Raw genomic sequence first — 15506 nt, 5'->3', positions numbered from 1 at the left:
CTGCAAACTAGGGATATTAAATGTGGTTTTGCCTCTTGATATTAATATGAAGATAAACTGGAAATAGAAAGCAATGGTGTTATTGACGTGCAAACAAAGAGAATACAGTCTATAGGGGTCAGAGATACGATTGAATTAGAGACCCAATGTTATAATGTTGATAGAAGAGAAATTTCTATTTCTTTCTGAAGGAGGTGGAAAAATGAACTTGGCATGACTCTGTTGTACTTAATACCATGTTAAAAGGCAGCAGTCAGCTTGGCCTCCGGGATATAGAACTTACGATTATGTTATACAATAAGTTTTGAAGTGAACTAACTTCATTTGAAATGCCCGTCAATTCTAGATAGAATCTTGCAGACTTGGAGAGAGCAGTGTTTTTCAAAAAGGTCTCATTTTATTTTTTGTGCTCAGCTTCCTCTTTTTCCATACTAAACCTCAGCGGAACAGAGAGGAAAATAGGGAGAAAAATGGGAGATGTTTCTTAGAAGGGTTTGTTCTTTTTTCTGAGACCCTCACTTCTCACCCTATCTCTGCAAAAATAATTATGTGTCAAAATTATTTTTCGGGACTTTTTATTCTGTAGCTGAAGTGAACTCCTAATGTAGAAGGGTAGTAATGGAAAGTAAAACTAACTGGTCTATGAAAGTCAGAGGCAATTTCAGCCCCTCAGAGAGATGTTATATAAGCTCTGCCCATCGCGATGACTTGTCCAGCTCAATTCAACATGAGAGAGGGCTTGCTGGGTCTCTTACATGGTGCTGGAAATAGAGAGTCTGGAAAATGGCACTAAATTGCACCTGCACCTTTCTTCTCATTCATGGTTGTCACCCTCCGGAGAGAAGCCAGCCGTCTCCAAATAGTCAAAAAGTTATTTTATCTGCTCATTGCCCTTGAGATTTCATCACACAAAACGGTTCTTTCCTAATATTGTCAAGTTTGAGAAATGACATATCCTACACATTAGGAATTTTTGTTGCTGCACGTCGGTTATTGCTTGCAGAAAACTTGACAAATGGTGCGTGGTGGGGTGCCAAGCTATAACAGTGCACGGGAAGCAAGTCAGGAGCATATTGCTCCCCTCTTGAGCAAAGCCCTTAAGCAGCTGTGGACTTCCTTGGCTTCATGGACTATTTCTGTGTTCGAAATTTGCAAATATGCCCAAGTACCTTGCTGAATCGGTGCTTCCAACGGCGCCAGCGCGAGCAGCAGCAAAAGGACTTCCCTGACTTGTGTGGAAAAGGAGAAACACCCTCCTGTGTTTTTTAATAAGCTAAGCAGATCTGGAGGAGGATATCCTCCAGAGCTGAATGCACCTTGTGTTCGGTATATAAAAGGCGGGGAACCATCTTTTCAAGATGTGTAGCCTGGCAATCAGTTGTGTGGGTTTTGGTAACGCAGACAAGTCATACCCTTTCCAAAGCACTTCAGGCAAGCCTCAGGCATGTCCTGTGTTCTCCTTTGCCTGAAATATATCCCAGAGAGACATTTAATTTAGTCAGCGTATTGAACTTCTCTGAAAATAGGGGAGCCTATTCCAGAATTGTCACCTCTGAAAATTATATCAGTTTCCCTGCCACGTGCAGGACAATAAACCATGGGAATAAAGGCATAACATACCCACTCTTTGATGTAATGAACATTTAAATACAAGTCTGCATCTTTGTGAGGTGAAATAGCTCACATAGATATGTCCACCCACATAAATATCCAATATATACTACACACTCATCAGCCTCTGTACTTTCAGAAATATTAATACTCCACAAGGAACATTTATAACCTGTAAACACACTATTCATGCACAAATAACTATTCATATTTATATCACGCACCCAGTAAACAAGCTAAAAATACACATGGAAAACATTGAACAATTATACCTGCCTTATAAATGTGTCGCTGACAAGCGAAATTCACATCAGTATCCATCCACGACAGCAGACACTCGTGTGTCTGTGCCACACACACGGCAGCTACCCCGCTGTGCGTGTACGCAAAGTGTACACAGTCGCTCACAAACACACCCCCACGCCAACACGCGCACCTGACCCCTGCTCTTTAAAACACCACCTGAGGACTGTATAATTCATCGTGAGTCCAGGTGCCTTCATACAGGCATAACTCCCCCCCACTGTCTTTCCGGCAGGAGAACCGACATGTTCAAAGACTTTCTGACACCGTTAGAGCTAAACCCTGCACTGCACAACAGGATCACATCACAGAACCCTCAGCAGTGCCGAGTCAGGAAGATAATTTAATTTCAGGTGTGTGTTTCTGTCCTACAATCATTAATGAGGTTTGTGGAGCACACAAAAGCTACATTTCTTGGTCTTTATTTTTCTCCTTGTGGTGGGATAGTTGGGAAACACCTTCCTAATGCAGAAGAGTTATGAGCTGTGAATGGAGGCAGGAAAGGAGAATTGCTTAAGGTAAAGGCTTTGTCATTCTGCTTGATTTTGTTTGAGGGTTTGGGGATTGGAGTGGGAGGAAGCCCGGCAAGACATGTTACTGGATCATGTCTTATGAGGAGCGGCTGGGGGAACTGGGGGGGGTTCAGTCTGGAGAAGAGGAGGCTGAGGGGAGACCTCCTGGCCCTCTGCAACTCCCTGCCAGGAGGGGGCAGAGAGGGGGGATGAGTCTCTGGAGCCAAGGCCCCAGCGCCAGGCCCCGAGGGAATGGCCTCAAGCTGCCCAGGGCAGGGTCAGGCTGGCTCTGAGGAAGGATTTCTGTGCAGAAGGGGCTGTTGGGCGTTGGAATGGGCTGCCCAGGGCAGGGGGGGAGTCCCCGGGATCCCTGGAGGGGTTGAAGAGTCGGGCTGAGCCAGCGCTGAGGGATCTGGGGGAGTTGGGAACGGTCAGGGTGAGGGTCATGGTTGGACTGGAGGAGCTTCGAGGGCTTTTCCAATCAGGATGATTCTGGGATTCTGCTTTCCCAAGCCCGGAATTTTAACCACTCAGTTCTTGTGCAATGTCACTGGTGCTCATGGATGGCCAAGCTGACCTGGATGCCTTGTAGCCTTTTTTTCTCCCATATGAGTTTCCAGACTTATGCATATTAAGACTATTTGTTTTGATGAAATTATGTTTCTTAGACTGATCTGAAGATACCTAGAGATGAAAAGTCCAGCTCTCGCCTTGGTGGTTGGTTCCAGGGATTAATCAACATGACTGTTAGACATGTACCTTTACTTTTCATTTTAATTTGCCTGACTTTAACTTTCACTCATTGCAAGACCTGTCACTCATTTTTAGGCTTAAATTTACCCCCTCATTGTTTTCTCTCACTTCTTATTACGAATATATTTCCATCAGAAATAGTGGATTATGAAGCTGAGATAAGAGGAACTGTTATTTATGCTCAAGTAATTAATACCCGGTGATAAGCTCCGTGCATTGCCAGCCATATCTGCTGCAATATATGAGAGGCATGTTGCCAGAATGCGTTAAGCAGCAGTTTGGCAGATGATGGAAAGGATACTTAATTAAGTTACAGGAAAACTAGGCAAGCTTACAGTCCATGCACGAAAGTGGCAGCACTTTCCATTTCAAGGCTAGTGAAACAGTGATAACAACTGAAAGTCTGCGTCTGATATTTCAAATAATTTCCAGGGATGCCTGGTCATTTAGAGGGGTGTGAGAAGCAGGAGAATCTAGTCATTGGCATTTTATTATATGAAAAGGTCAAGGCCAAATTCTAGCCCTTGACCTTTTATTCTGTGAAGAAATCAAGGCCAATCCTGATTTCATTTAGGGCAGTTGTTCTCTCTCAGGGAAATGGAGCCCAGGGGGTGCCTCCACTTTGCCAACATCTAACAGACCAGAACTCAGTTCTTAAGAACTAGTGGTTGGGCTTTCAGGGAATGGAGGGGAGGGCTGCATTTTCAGACTTTATTGTAAGAAAAAGCATACAAAGGTGGCTTGTGTTGAACAGCTGGTGCTGGTGGAATCACTTCTGCTAAAAAGTAAAGCCTAATTCTGCAGTTTTGCTGGAGGTAGTTTGTTATTTGCCTTGCATCCTGCTCAAGGCATCCTGCTCAAGCTAGAACCAGGGAGCACAAACATACAACCGCTTTCTCAAGAAGTAATGAAATCTAACCAAAGTTCCCCTGAAATCTGGGTTTCACAGGCTGATACAAATCCAATTCTAGAGTGATTTCAGTGACACCCTGGTTTAGCAAGTACTGAAGGTCGCTGGTATAAGCAAATACAGAATTTAGCTCAGTGGGGTGATCTGAATGAGTGAAAAAAACCAAAATAGCCTGGTTTAATTAACTCCAGTAAAATCAGGAGTAACTCCTCAGAATTTTGGTTGGTTTAGTGAGATCAGATCCAGGACATGAAGCGGTAAAAAGGTTGTAAAGCTCTGCTATTATTCACAAAGTATTCGAATCATAGTCTGTCCCTAAGTAGGACAGAGAAGAATATCAATGACCTTTCCTTGCCTGGGTGTAGAAATGAGATGATGAGTGCAGCATAATATTATTTGCTACTCTCTAGGTATCTCTTCCATCCTGAAAGAACAAGACTGGCTCTGTGCGTGTCTGATGCAGAGCCACTATTACAGCTTCTGATACAGGGAGGGTGCAGGTGTAGCTCTCCACAGCAAAAAGCTGAGCCTTTAACACTCAACTACTGTGAACAACAGTGGGCAAGGAGGAGGGGAAACACCTTGGCTGAGCCACCCAAACAGGGTTTTGTTTGCCAAAGAGGATGGCAAGCGCTGGGTGTCTCCTGACTGGAGCCACGCCTGGTCTGTTCCAAGCAAGAGCAGGAGGGACAGTGAGGTGGTTCTAGGTCCTGAGGTCCCGTCCTCACCCAGCGCAGGTGGAGTGGCTGTCGGATTTATCTAATTTAACACCAAATAGGGCAAGTTATTTAAGGAAGGGTGATTCAAAACTGAAACAACTCTATTCTTTCAAGCCTCATCTCGTAATTGAAATATTCATAAAGCTCCTCATTCAACATAAGACCACTGCAGGAATATTTTAAAGATTTCATGCTTTTTGCAGTTACAACGTGCAAATTCAGCAACATTAGCTTGCATTTTCTGAGTGCAAATGCATAACAGTTTTGACCCATCGCTCTTTCAATATATTTTCCTTTAATCAGATTTAATATATTTTCCTTTCATCAGATTGAATGCAATGGTGTGTTTATAGTATGCACAAACAGCAACTATGGGCTATGCTGAGAAACCACCCATCTCACCGTCCTGGTCAACGAAGGTTTTTGGATTTCATGTCAAAAAATCCTAATCTTAACATAGGTACTTTTTAAATTTTACCGTGGTCCTCAAATCCTGCACGGATTTAGAGCTTACAAAACTAAATGCAGGTAAAGCCAAAGGTTAAGAAAAAATTCTATGAATCTGTGTTTCTATCCCACAGAGGAAGCAAATGCTTCCCCCTTTCTACCTTTGTTACCCAAATATCCAGTAGTGCATACGTGTCCTTTTGTGTAGCTAACCGAGCAATGCAACTGAAATGTCTATTCCCATTGCCCCAAAGTGAAAGAAATGCACTATAGGAAATCACAGGGATAGAACAGCCTGTCAGATGAAATACCTGATGAGAATCAGGATGACACCTATAGCCCTCTGTGTGTATGCAGATTTATCACTGAATGAGAAGAAAAACTCACAGTAACTGGAAAATTAATGATGGTAAAAGCTATTCAGTATTCATAACCCCCCATGTTTGTTCCGGGTTGTTCTATCAGTTGTCCGTCATTTTTATGCCAAACAAATGAGCAGTACAATCACTACTGAATTCACGCCCCATCTGCCTCCCTCGCATACGGTAGCAGAGCTCAGCTGTTTCTCTTCCTCCCAGAATAGAAAGAGGAGAGACAGATGCCAGGTGCAGGCAGGGAGAGTCGTTGCCTGATGGACTCTTGAAGAAGGCCATGAGGGGTTTGTCCTTCCCACAACAAAACTCCTCTCCGCTGCCAGGCTGAATAAAGAGACAGACCGCGGAGCTGAAACACCAACTGGGAAGGAGAGGCAGCAGGACTGGGACCCCAGACCCTGTGGGGCAGTTGGAACAAGTCTCCAAGTACCTTTCAATGGCAGAGAAGAGGGATTTTTTTCACATTTAATTTCACAATGTCGGGTTTTATTGAATCATGGCCGTCTTGCTGCCCTGTGTTCCCCTGCCTGTTTTTAATGCCCATCTGCTTTCAGGCTTCTTGCAGGGAGATTGGAAGCTCCTGGGCACGGGTCTGCCTCTGTTGTGTCTGCAGAGCGCCTTGCACAGCGGGGCCGAGTCTTGCAGTTATTCCTGCAATACGTGTACTAGACACCCATAATAATGACTAACTGGTCCTAGCTGGTACAAATGAACAGCTAGCCTTGAACAAAGTGCTGTGCTTCATTATATACAATATTGAAGAAGGCAGCATAATTGATGGCTAAGGCAATGGGCTGTGACTCAGAGAATTTGCGTTTTCTCCCCAACTTCCACTGGCCCGCCTGTACAATACTGTGCGAGTCAGTGCTTACACATGTTGCTTTGTTTGTCGTATCTGTTTAGGCTTCGGTTCAGGAAGGCCCATGAGCATGTCCTGAATTTTAAGTTGGTTGATTTTTTTGAGCTGGGGCTTTATGACTGCAATTTCATCGAGGCAGGAGCTATTTCTTATTCTGCAACAAACAGCCACGGGAGACACTGTCACAGGGCATTGTATAGCCCTTAAAAGAAGGGTAGGTCACCTTCCCTGTGATTTCACTCTGATCAGTGTGGTCAGATGTGATGTGATCCGTGAGGTCTGATGTGGGTAAGAACCAGGATTCCCTGGGAAAAGTTGTGGCCAGATAGGGGTGACCAAACCGGAGGGGAGACTCCAACAGGGGAGGGTGACGTCGCAAGTCAGACCATGCAATCACACAAATTCTAAGATGGGACGTTTCTGACCTTTAAAACCTGCAGGTCCACACGGAGAAGGTGGGGTCTGCAAACCAAACCCCCAGGAAAACCAGCGGCTTCCATGGGGCCGCCTGGCAGGAGTGGGAGTTGCTGTGTCCCTGCACGGTGCAGTCCGTACAAGGGCCGTGATCAGCTTGTGCCTTGTTTTGGTGGTTGGCGTGGGGTGTACGTGGTGTTCAGAGTAAGGGCAGTTTCTGTACCTGGAATAGTAATGGTTCCATTTACATAAAACATGTTCATTAAATTGCCTGAGCAGTTGTACTCTTCAGATGAGCTTTCTACCTCCCTAGATTGTCTCTTTCAGACTTTATTTATAGGTTCCCCTGACCTTTTCATTACTCAGAGTCTCTCATGGATCCCGTCCTCTGTATGTTACCACATCAGTTTTTCTTGTCCTGTTTGACATTTAATTTTTATTAACTGTAGTGTAGGTAAAGCTGTTTTTCTTTGTTTTCCGCGCTGTGTTCTTCTCTTGCTCTCTAGGCAATAGAACCTGTCATTCCAGATATACAAGGGAGTATTTTCTTTGTTGACATTTTGAGATTTTCCAGCAGGACATGGAAAATTAAAACTGGGTTTAAGGTTAATAATGTCTTCTCGAGCTGATGGGAATTATAGAGGGGGTACATGAAAATGAGCCTCCTTGTTGACCTGCAGGGTCTAAGTGTGTTCCTCAGTATCTTGCAGCACACCAGAAGGTGTCCAGTAGTCACTGGAAAACCCTTCTGCACCTCCTGCTTCTCGTCTGGCTGGCACTCTTCCCATTTTGCGCAAAAAGTGGGAGCACATGATTAGCCTTTGGGTACGATGGAGAGACACATGTTGAAGTTTTCCAGTCGTGCTTAACATATTTGCCACGCCCTCTGATGAGGAATCTCTTGTTGTTACTCATTTAACTGAAAAATCACATTAACTCAAACAGTTTAAGCAGAAAAGCAAGTAAAGGGACTATTCACAATGACATCCAAAACAGTAAGGAGTATGTGAGAGACATATGAAGAAATGCTTCCCTCAGCTCCTCTTTATTTGGGAGGTTCCTACCAATTGATGGAAGCTTTCTTTCACTCTTAGATCATGTGTTGTCTCCTGTACTTTACTGCCTAATTAACAAATCCTCGCCTCAGAAAGATAAAATCCATCTTTTTGGTGACTCACTGTGCATGTTTCACTGTGAAGTATCTTACATTAAATTTATAGTCTATATTAATCTGTATACAAGCATGTTTATACAAACATTTATTGAAAATAGATATATATTTCTGACACTAATGGACAGTAGAGAAGCATAAGCCAATGCCAAATCTTACTAAAATTAAATACTTTAATTCTGTTCAATAGAGCAACTAAATTTCCAAACGCCAGGAGAGAGCATCTCAGATAAAAAGTTCTCTATGTGAATATTAATATAGTCTATATTCCAGAATAATGGAATATTTCACATTCCTTTCAGATTAAAGTTGCAAACAGATCTCTGAATTTCTCGTGGGACAGTGGTATTATTTGCTGAGCAATGGTATTTTTGCTGCTGTGTGTACAAGGGAATATCAGATGTCTAGAAGAATTAATGAATATTCAAGGAGTACTGCTTTGCAACGATCTTCAGCTGATAGCTGCGTTCATTCATTTAAGTAAAGCTTAGATTTGCTCATTTTTCATAAGTCTTCTTTAGAAGGGAGGAAAACAATCAGGCTGTGCTTTTATAGAGTGAATTTGAAATTAAAATTAGACGTTTAGGTGTCATTTCAGTTGTAAAGTAGCCCTTAGTTCTGATGGTGGGAACAGGGATTCCAATTATGTTTAATTTGTATGCACAAGGCTCGGTTAGGCAAAGTATTAAGGATTCTTAGTTGTTCATAATATTTCTAGTGTGTAGGGCTTTTCAACACCATCACTAAATTAGTTCTTGGAAGCAGTTGTTCACTATATTAACGTAATATATCCCACACATAGTAAAACAAACTGTTTGGCCTTTGAAATGAGAGGACCCCAATCTTAATAAATATTGAATTATAAAATCCCTGTATAGGGAATACGAGCTAATTCTTTTCTTTTTCCACCAGCTGTGAACTGCTCCGTGTGATGTATGGTACAAACTCTCCAGGAAAGAGGAGCAAATTGAAAACACTACCCCTGTGGGTTCCCTTATTAGACTTGAAGTGACTGTGAAATTCGCAGGACACAGCTCATTAAAACAAGGCTGGCAATCTGTGACCTCTTGAGTAGGAAGATAAGATCCATGCTGAAAAACAGGCTGTTGCTTTGATTGAGGGGTAACTCAGCTAAGGAGGAGAAAAATTTGTATAGCTGCTTCTTAACCCACTCGTTACCAGAGCACATGGGTCCGTATAAAATGCATCTTCAGGAGAAGAGGAAAGCAGTGGCCTGGTTGCTCAGTTAAAAATGAAGAGATGGGACCCCTGGAGAGCTGCTGTCATTCCCCATCACAGCTCCCACTCTCTGATGGGTGTCCTGCTTCGTGGACACGTTAATGAGCTGCGATGCAATGTGTATCGTAACAAAAATTGCAGTGGATGGGTATTTCATCCAGTAAAGCGGAAAATCAGCACAATACAGGGCCATAAGCTAGATAGTTGTTTTTTTATTTGTTATTTTTTTCATTATGAGATGATTAAACAGTATTTGAGGCTGTGGCCTAATACTCGCAGTGGACTCCCTGACCCTGGTGAGTGTGTCAAAAGGAGGAAAGAAGTGTGGTTGATATCCTGGGCTCTCCCATGAAATAAGGATCTCCTTGGAGCACGTGGCGCACTTGAGTTCTGACCGTTTGGTAACTAAGCTTTAAGAGCACCGTGCTTTCTATGTGGAAAACTTAAGTTGCAGGAGGAAATGTCTGGGCTATTGTAAATCAGCATAGCTTTATAGAACTGTCTGAAGCCAGACAAGACTGTAGTCTGCAGCAGACAACCTGACTTGCCCTCAGGCATAAGTCCTTAAAATTCCTGTGCGCGTGTACACTATCTAGGGTGCTTTCTATTACATTGGTATCAAACCTTATATAGTACAGTTTAGTACTGAATAATCAGTTATAGGTTGTTTGCACTGAAGACAAGAACAGGGTAAGTTTTCCATGACCTTACTCCAGGTTCTAGTAAATCCCATTCTCATGCCACTAGAATCCAGGGAAAAAATATGGCAAGAATGTTAACATTTTCTGCTTGAAAAAGCAGCTATCTTAGTAGTTAAATTCAATCCCTAAAGTGATCATCTAATTCTGGTCTGACATTTTCTGTAAGTGAATAAACCTGCATCTTAATTCTATGCCTGTCAAAGATTAAATAATGCAACATCAGCTTTTAACATGATTGATCCAAATAAAGAGCATGAAAAATGTAGCTTGGTTGGAAACATTCAATGAAATAATACATTTCAGAGAGGGTTCCCCCCCATCACTGCTAATGTGAAAGAGTTGAATTGTGGGAAGAGAAAAAACGAGATGAGAACACTTAAGCTGATGTCGCTCTGCATGAGGGAGAGTAGAAGCTGAATATCAAATGGGCTCAATAATTATGAGTGAGATTCATGCTCTAGTGAACTAGGAAAGGCTGCTCTGATGTCTTATGAAAATTGTGTTCTCCTGAGGCACACCAAATTGCATTTCCAAAATGACCAGTCAGTCACGGATGAAAATTTTGGCCCTGTGCTCTGTGGTAGAGGAAAGAACTAGCAACCCTTATTTTTGACATGTGGGGAATTGGTAACTTTGGACTTGGAACTTCCCTTTAGGAAGAATGGGAAGTGGGAGTTCAAGAAACAACAGTCTTATACATTTCTCATGCCTTCTGTGCCAATTTTACTATTCTTTTTGAGGAGAGGGATGTGGAGACATCTGACTTGAAGTAACAATAAGGAAAGTACTTTATGATGTTGAACTTTATGCTATTATGGCAGTTGTCTGTCGTCTACCTGCAAGTATCCTGTAATCTCTGAGCCGTTGGTTTTTTTATTGGTTTTTCAATTGCAAATAGGTTCTAAATTCATCCTGTTGTAATTCTGACATGAAGAAGCAGCCTTTTCCTGATCCAAATCAATTCAGTGATTGACTTCTTACATAATCTGATTGTTACACGGATGAAATTACAGTCTTCGTAAAATGATTGTAAAACAGAGACCTGGCTCAAAAATGCTTCATACTTGTATCAGTAATTTTAGTATGTGAACTTAATTTTACTGCAGGTTATCTTGTGTGCTGGGAGGCCCTTATCCTGGTAATGCTGAAAAGGAGAGGTCTTAAGAATATTTGAGCTGCACAAAGCACAGAAGAGAAGATAGCTAGGCAGGTAGGTAAAAGGAAAGTGAGGAAACAAAGAAAGGAAGAAAGCCAGGAAAGTACAGGTTTATTTTTAGGAAGTGTTTATTCTTAGCAGTGGTAAATCACAGCCAGGCTGGATTCAGCAAAGCATTTGTACACAATGTTCTGATATGTGGGCGTCCAGATACTCTTCAAGAGCCCAACATACAGGCTGCAGGTTGGCCAATCTTCCGTTAGCTTGGTTCATCCCAGGAAAAGTGTCTGATTTCTTTTGCACCTATGCTATTAATAACTGAGGTGAAAGGAGAACACTGATAAGTTTTAAATACTAGGTTCATTCTTTAAAGTCAAATTATAATTGGCGTGTACATTTATTTTCATCCCAACTAAATTTGTGGTCCTTTTTCCCTAAATAGTGCATGTTCCAAAGATTAAGTAGGAAGTTACTGGAAAAACTCTAAACTGATATCAAGGGGATTCATATTTCTTACCTAATTGTCACTGAGATGGATGCTTTGGGAATATTTCCAAGACTACACTTGGGTTAGTAGTCACACTTTGAACGCATCCTACTGAAATCGTAGCAACTGGTGAAGGATGGAAGTGATATTATGTCCTGCATGGCAGTCCTAAAGACTCTAGGATGAGCTGACACAGCCTGGCCCCTGTGCACGGTGAATCTTTAGCACCTGGCAATGCAGGAAAGTTTGTTCAGTAATTAAATTACTCGTTTGGGACTGTGAGCTTTAAACTTCTTCATGTAGTTGGTCATGTATCAGTAGATACATTGGACCCCTTGCTGGAACGTTGTGCTCCCACTATTGTTGCACGTGGAGAATTGCAGGAAATAGAGGATGCTCTTCGTGTATGGCTTTAACTTCAAACTGTTTACAATGAGAGAATGGAGAAACTGGACAGCAGTTGTGAAGGAGTGAAGATACACTCCCTTGCCCCTTCTCTCTCCTGCCCCCTGAGATGAGGAGCTAGAAAATTAAAATAGGATATAGAAATTAGGCACTTAAGAAATGAACGTATAACTTAGTTTTGAGATAAAGACGTAGAGATCAGGCTAGGGGCTAGAGGCCCATTAGTTAAAAGATAACTAAGATTAAATAGGATAATAAATCATAGTTGATGGGCCAGAGAGTAGAACAATATAGAAACCTTGATTAATAGAAGCTGTAAGGAAATGGTCCCTGATGGAATAGGAAGACAGCCCTAAAAACTAGTCAAAACCAACCCTATGGTCCAGCCTGAGTCCAGGAGGCTACAGAGACTGCGCAAGGAACCGAGGTAAAAAGTTCAACAATGAGGAAGAGGAGCTACTTCATCTCTGCGACCCCAGCCCACGACCACCGGGACACGCTGCACAGACGCGACAAGGAGGAGACCGGGGCGGAACATATGAAAATGACTGTCAGGCTCATTGTAATACGAAGCGGGGATAGGTCACGCATGTGTATAGGTGTATTGTGAGTGCGTGATGCTTTGTAGCATAAAGCCAAGACAAGATGCCATGAGAGGGGCGCACGTTTGTGGTGGAGCCATCCCCTGAGCGCCTCAGCACTATCTAAACACATCGAGTTTATAACCTTAGGGGCTGTGGAGTCGTGTTTCTGCAAGTCATCCCCCTTTGGTGGCCGTCAGGTTTGGGCACCTCAATCCGAGAGAGATCTGGAGGGGCTGGAGCGAGGGCAGAGGAGGGCAACGAGGCTGGTGAGGGGCTGGAGAATCAATCCTGTGAGGAGGCAGGGCAGGAGCTGGGAGTGTTCAGTGTGAGGAGGAGGAGGCTGAGGGGAGCCCTCATCCCTCTCTGCAGCTCCTGACAGGACATTGCAGAGAGGCTGGGGCTGGGCTCTGCTCCCAGGGGATCAGGGACAGGACAAGAGGGAACGTCTGGAAACTGCCACAGGGGAGGGTCAGGCTGGGCAGGAGGAGAAAATGTTTCCCAGACAGAGTGGTCAGAGAGTGGAACAGGCTGCCCAGGGAGGAGGGAGTCCCCATCCCTGGGGGGGTTTAAGGGCCGTTGGGATGAGCTGTGGGGGGATGTGGGGTAGGGGAGAACTTTGTAGAGTGGGGCTGAGGGTTGGACTCGATGATCCCGAGGGGCTTTTCCCACCTGAACGATTCAGTGATTCTCTAAGTGCTGACAGCAACTCTGGTTCCTCTTTGTTTTCCCCCTCCCTATCAGAGCACATGGCTGTCCAAAGGAGGAATCCTTTCACGCCTATCTGCAAGGTCCTTGAGAGGTGTTAAGAGTAAACTAGGTGTGAACAACGCATGAAGTGGGCATGCACATGGAAGCTGAGGTGTGAAAGCATTTGCTCAGTAAAAATAGAACTAGGCTGTTGGCAGAAAGAGGTGTCTCTAACAGATTAGCCCAGCAGTGATTGACAGGAGTTGGGTTTTTGTTTTATTAATGCCTCAGTCTGAGTTTCTTGACCTTATGAGGAAGGAGAGAGTTTGGCAGGACAGGTGAGCTTGTAATTTGTTCTATAACAAGAAAGAAATGCACCTCTCCTGATTTTATACACAACAACCAATACCAGTTTTTAACCCCTGCTTATCACCTAACGTCCTTAATTGGAACAGAGAATAAAGGAGAGATTCCCAGCTATTAACGATCCTGTGAAAAAGCAGGATCTCTATTTGATTGTGGTGGGAGTGACTGTGGAGGAGCTGCAGCTCTCCAGTCCCCAGCATCCACCCAGACAATCCTTTTTGATCATCCTTTGGCACAGGCAAGCTTATCTGTGTGCTTGGTTTTAGAGTGAATGTTCTTCTCAGGTGAAATATTTATAATTCAAGGGTTGTTTGTTGGGGTTTTTTTTGACTGAACAATAAATTACAGCACGGGTTTGATATTAACATCACTCATGTATAACCGTCATACTACAGAATGCAATTCTGCCTTCAATCCACACACCTCATACATTCACAGCCCATAGAGATCAGCATATTACAAGCAAAAAGTGATTTACCAGACAAGTCACAGTTCCTGTCTGCATTACTGTATGATCTATGGCACATCGGATGCAAATGTAGCTGGAGTGCAATAGAGGAGCCTGTTTTGCAACACAAACAAGTATTAGACTAAGGGATCTGATACTGGAAAGATAAGAGATCTCTGGATTTCAGCTATTTGGCCTGCTGCTTCTTTTGCTGTCTCGCTCAACCAGCTACTGTGCAAGCTGTAACCTTTCTCTGCTGCCAGAAAGGCTTAAAGCGTAAAACAGAATTACGAGTATCAACAACTGCAGACTGTCTCATTCAGGCAAACGTAGCAACATACCCAATGGGCAACCAAAGATGGGGAGGGACAGGGAAAGTGAGCCCAGCACCGGCTCACTACAGTCAATGGGATTTTTGCCACTGGATCCAGTGGGTTTCAGATTTGGCCTGATGGGAGCAAACACTGTGAATGAAATTTCCCACACTCCATGGCTCTAGATGCACACGCTTTTAAAAGCATTAATAGTGCATCTAAATTTAGAGTGCTGCACTTCTGTTTCATTAAGAATTCTAGTTCAGTTCCAGATAGACTCCACCAAATCTGTCCCCAAAAAAGACCCACACGCCATTCTGCCTGATGCACAGCGTAGCAGGATCTTTTATTTTTAAAATGGCCTCATCTAACCCGCAGCTGCTCAGACCTTGGTGTCTTTTCCACATTCATTCTCATTCTTGGAACTTGAAGCTCCGCTGCCCTCTCTACTTTATAATGTCACAGGGCAAATATTGCTCAGCTGAAACCACTAAAAAGAGAACTGATTTTAGCCTAAAGCAGAATCATGAAGCCTTGTATGGATGTCTACACAGAAAAGAGACACGTGCTATTTTGCAAACATTACTTATGTTTGAATTTCCCTTCTCTGTCATCTCTGAGCGAGCAGCTAGCAGCACTCGTGTTTCTCACAGACGGGGAAGCCGAGACACAAAGATGCTGAAAATCACTCTTCAAATAAACAGTACTGCTGAGAATGCAGAACAGGCATCCTCCTTCTGGACCGCCTCACCCCTTCTTTAGGCACTGAGCATCTCTGACTTTCAGGACTTCAAATGCTCTCAAGCATCATTCTGGTAGATCATATTCTATATGAGAGCCGGCGGAAGCCTCTGGGGGAAACGAGATTAAAAATTAGAAAAGACAGGGACTAGTGTCACAGCAGGGACCCTGGCCCAAACCTTGGAAATAATGGAAACAGAGAAGTGTGTTGTTTAAGGGCTCCCACTAGAGAAATGCAAGATCAAATTCTGTAAATAACAATATATTATACTTCCCAAAAGCATTTTAGTAACATACAGTCTTAA

Source organism: Athene noctua, chromosome 26 (genome assembly GCF_965140245.1).
Source record: "Athene noctua chromosome 26, bAthNoc1.hap1.1, whole genome shotgun sequence".
Taxonomy (NCBI): Eukaryota; Metazoa; Chordata; class Aves; order Strigiformes; family Strigidae; genus Athene; species Athene noctua.
This window is presented reverse-complemented; position numbering follows the sequence as displayed.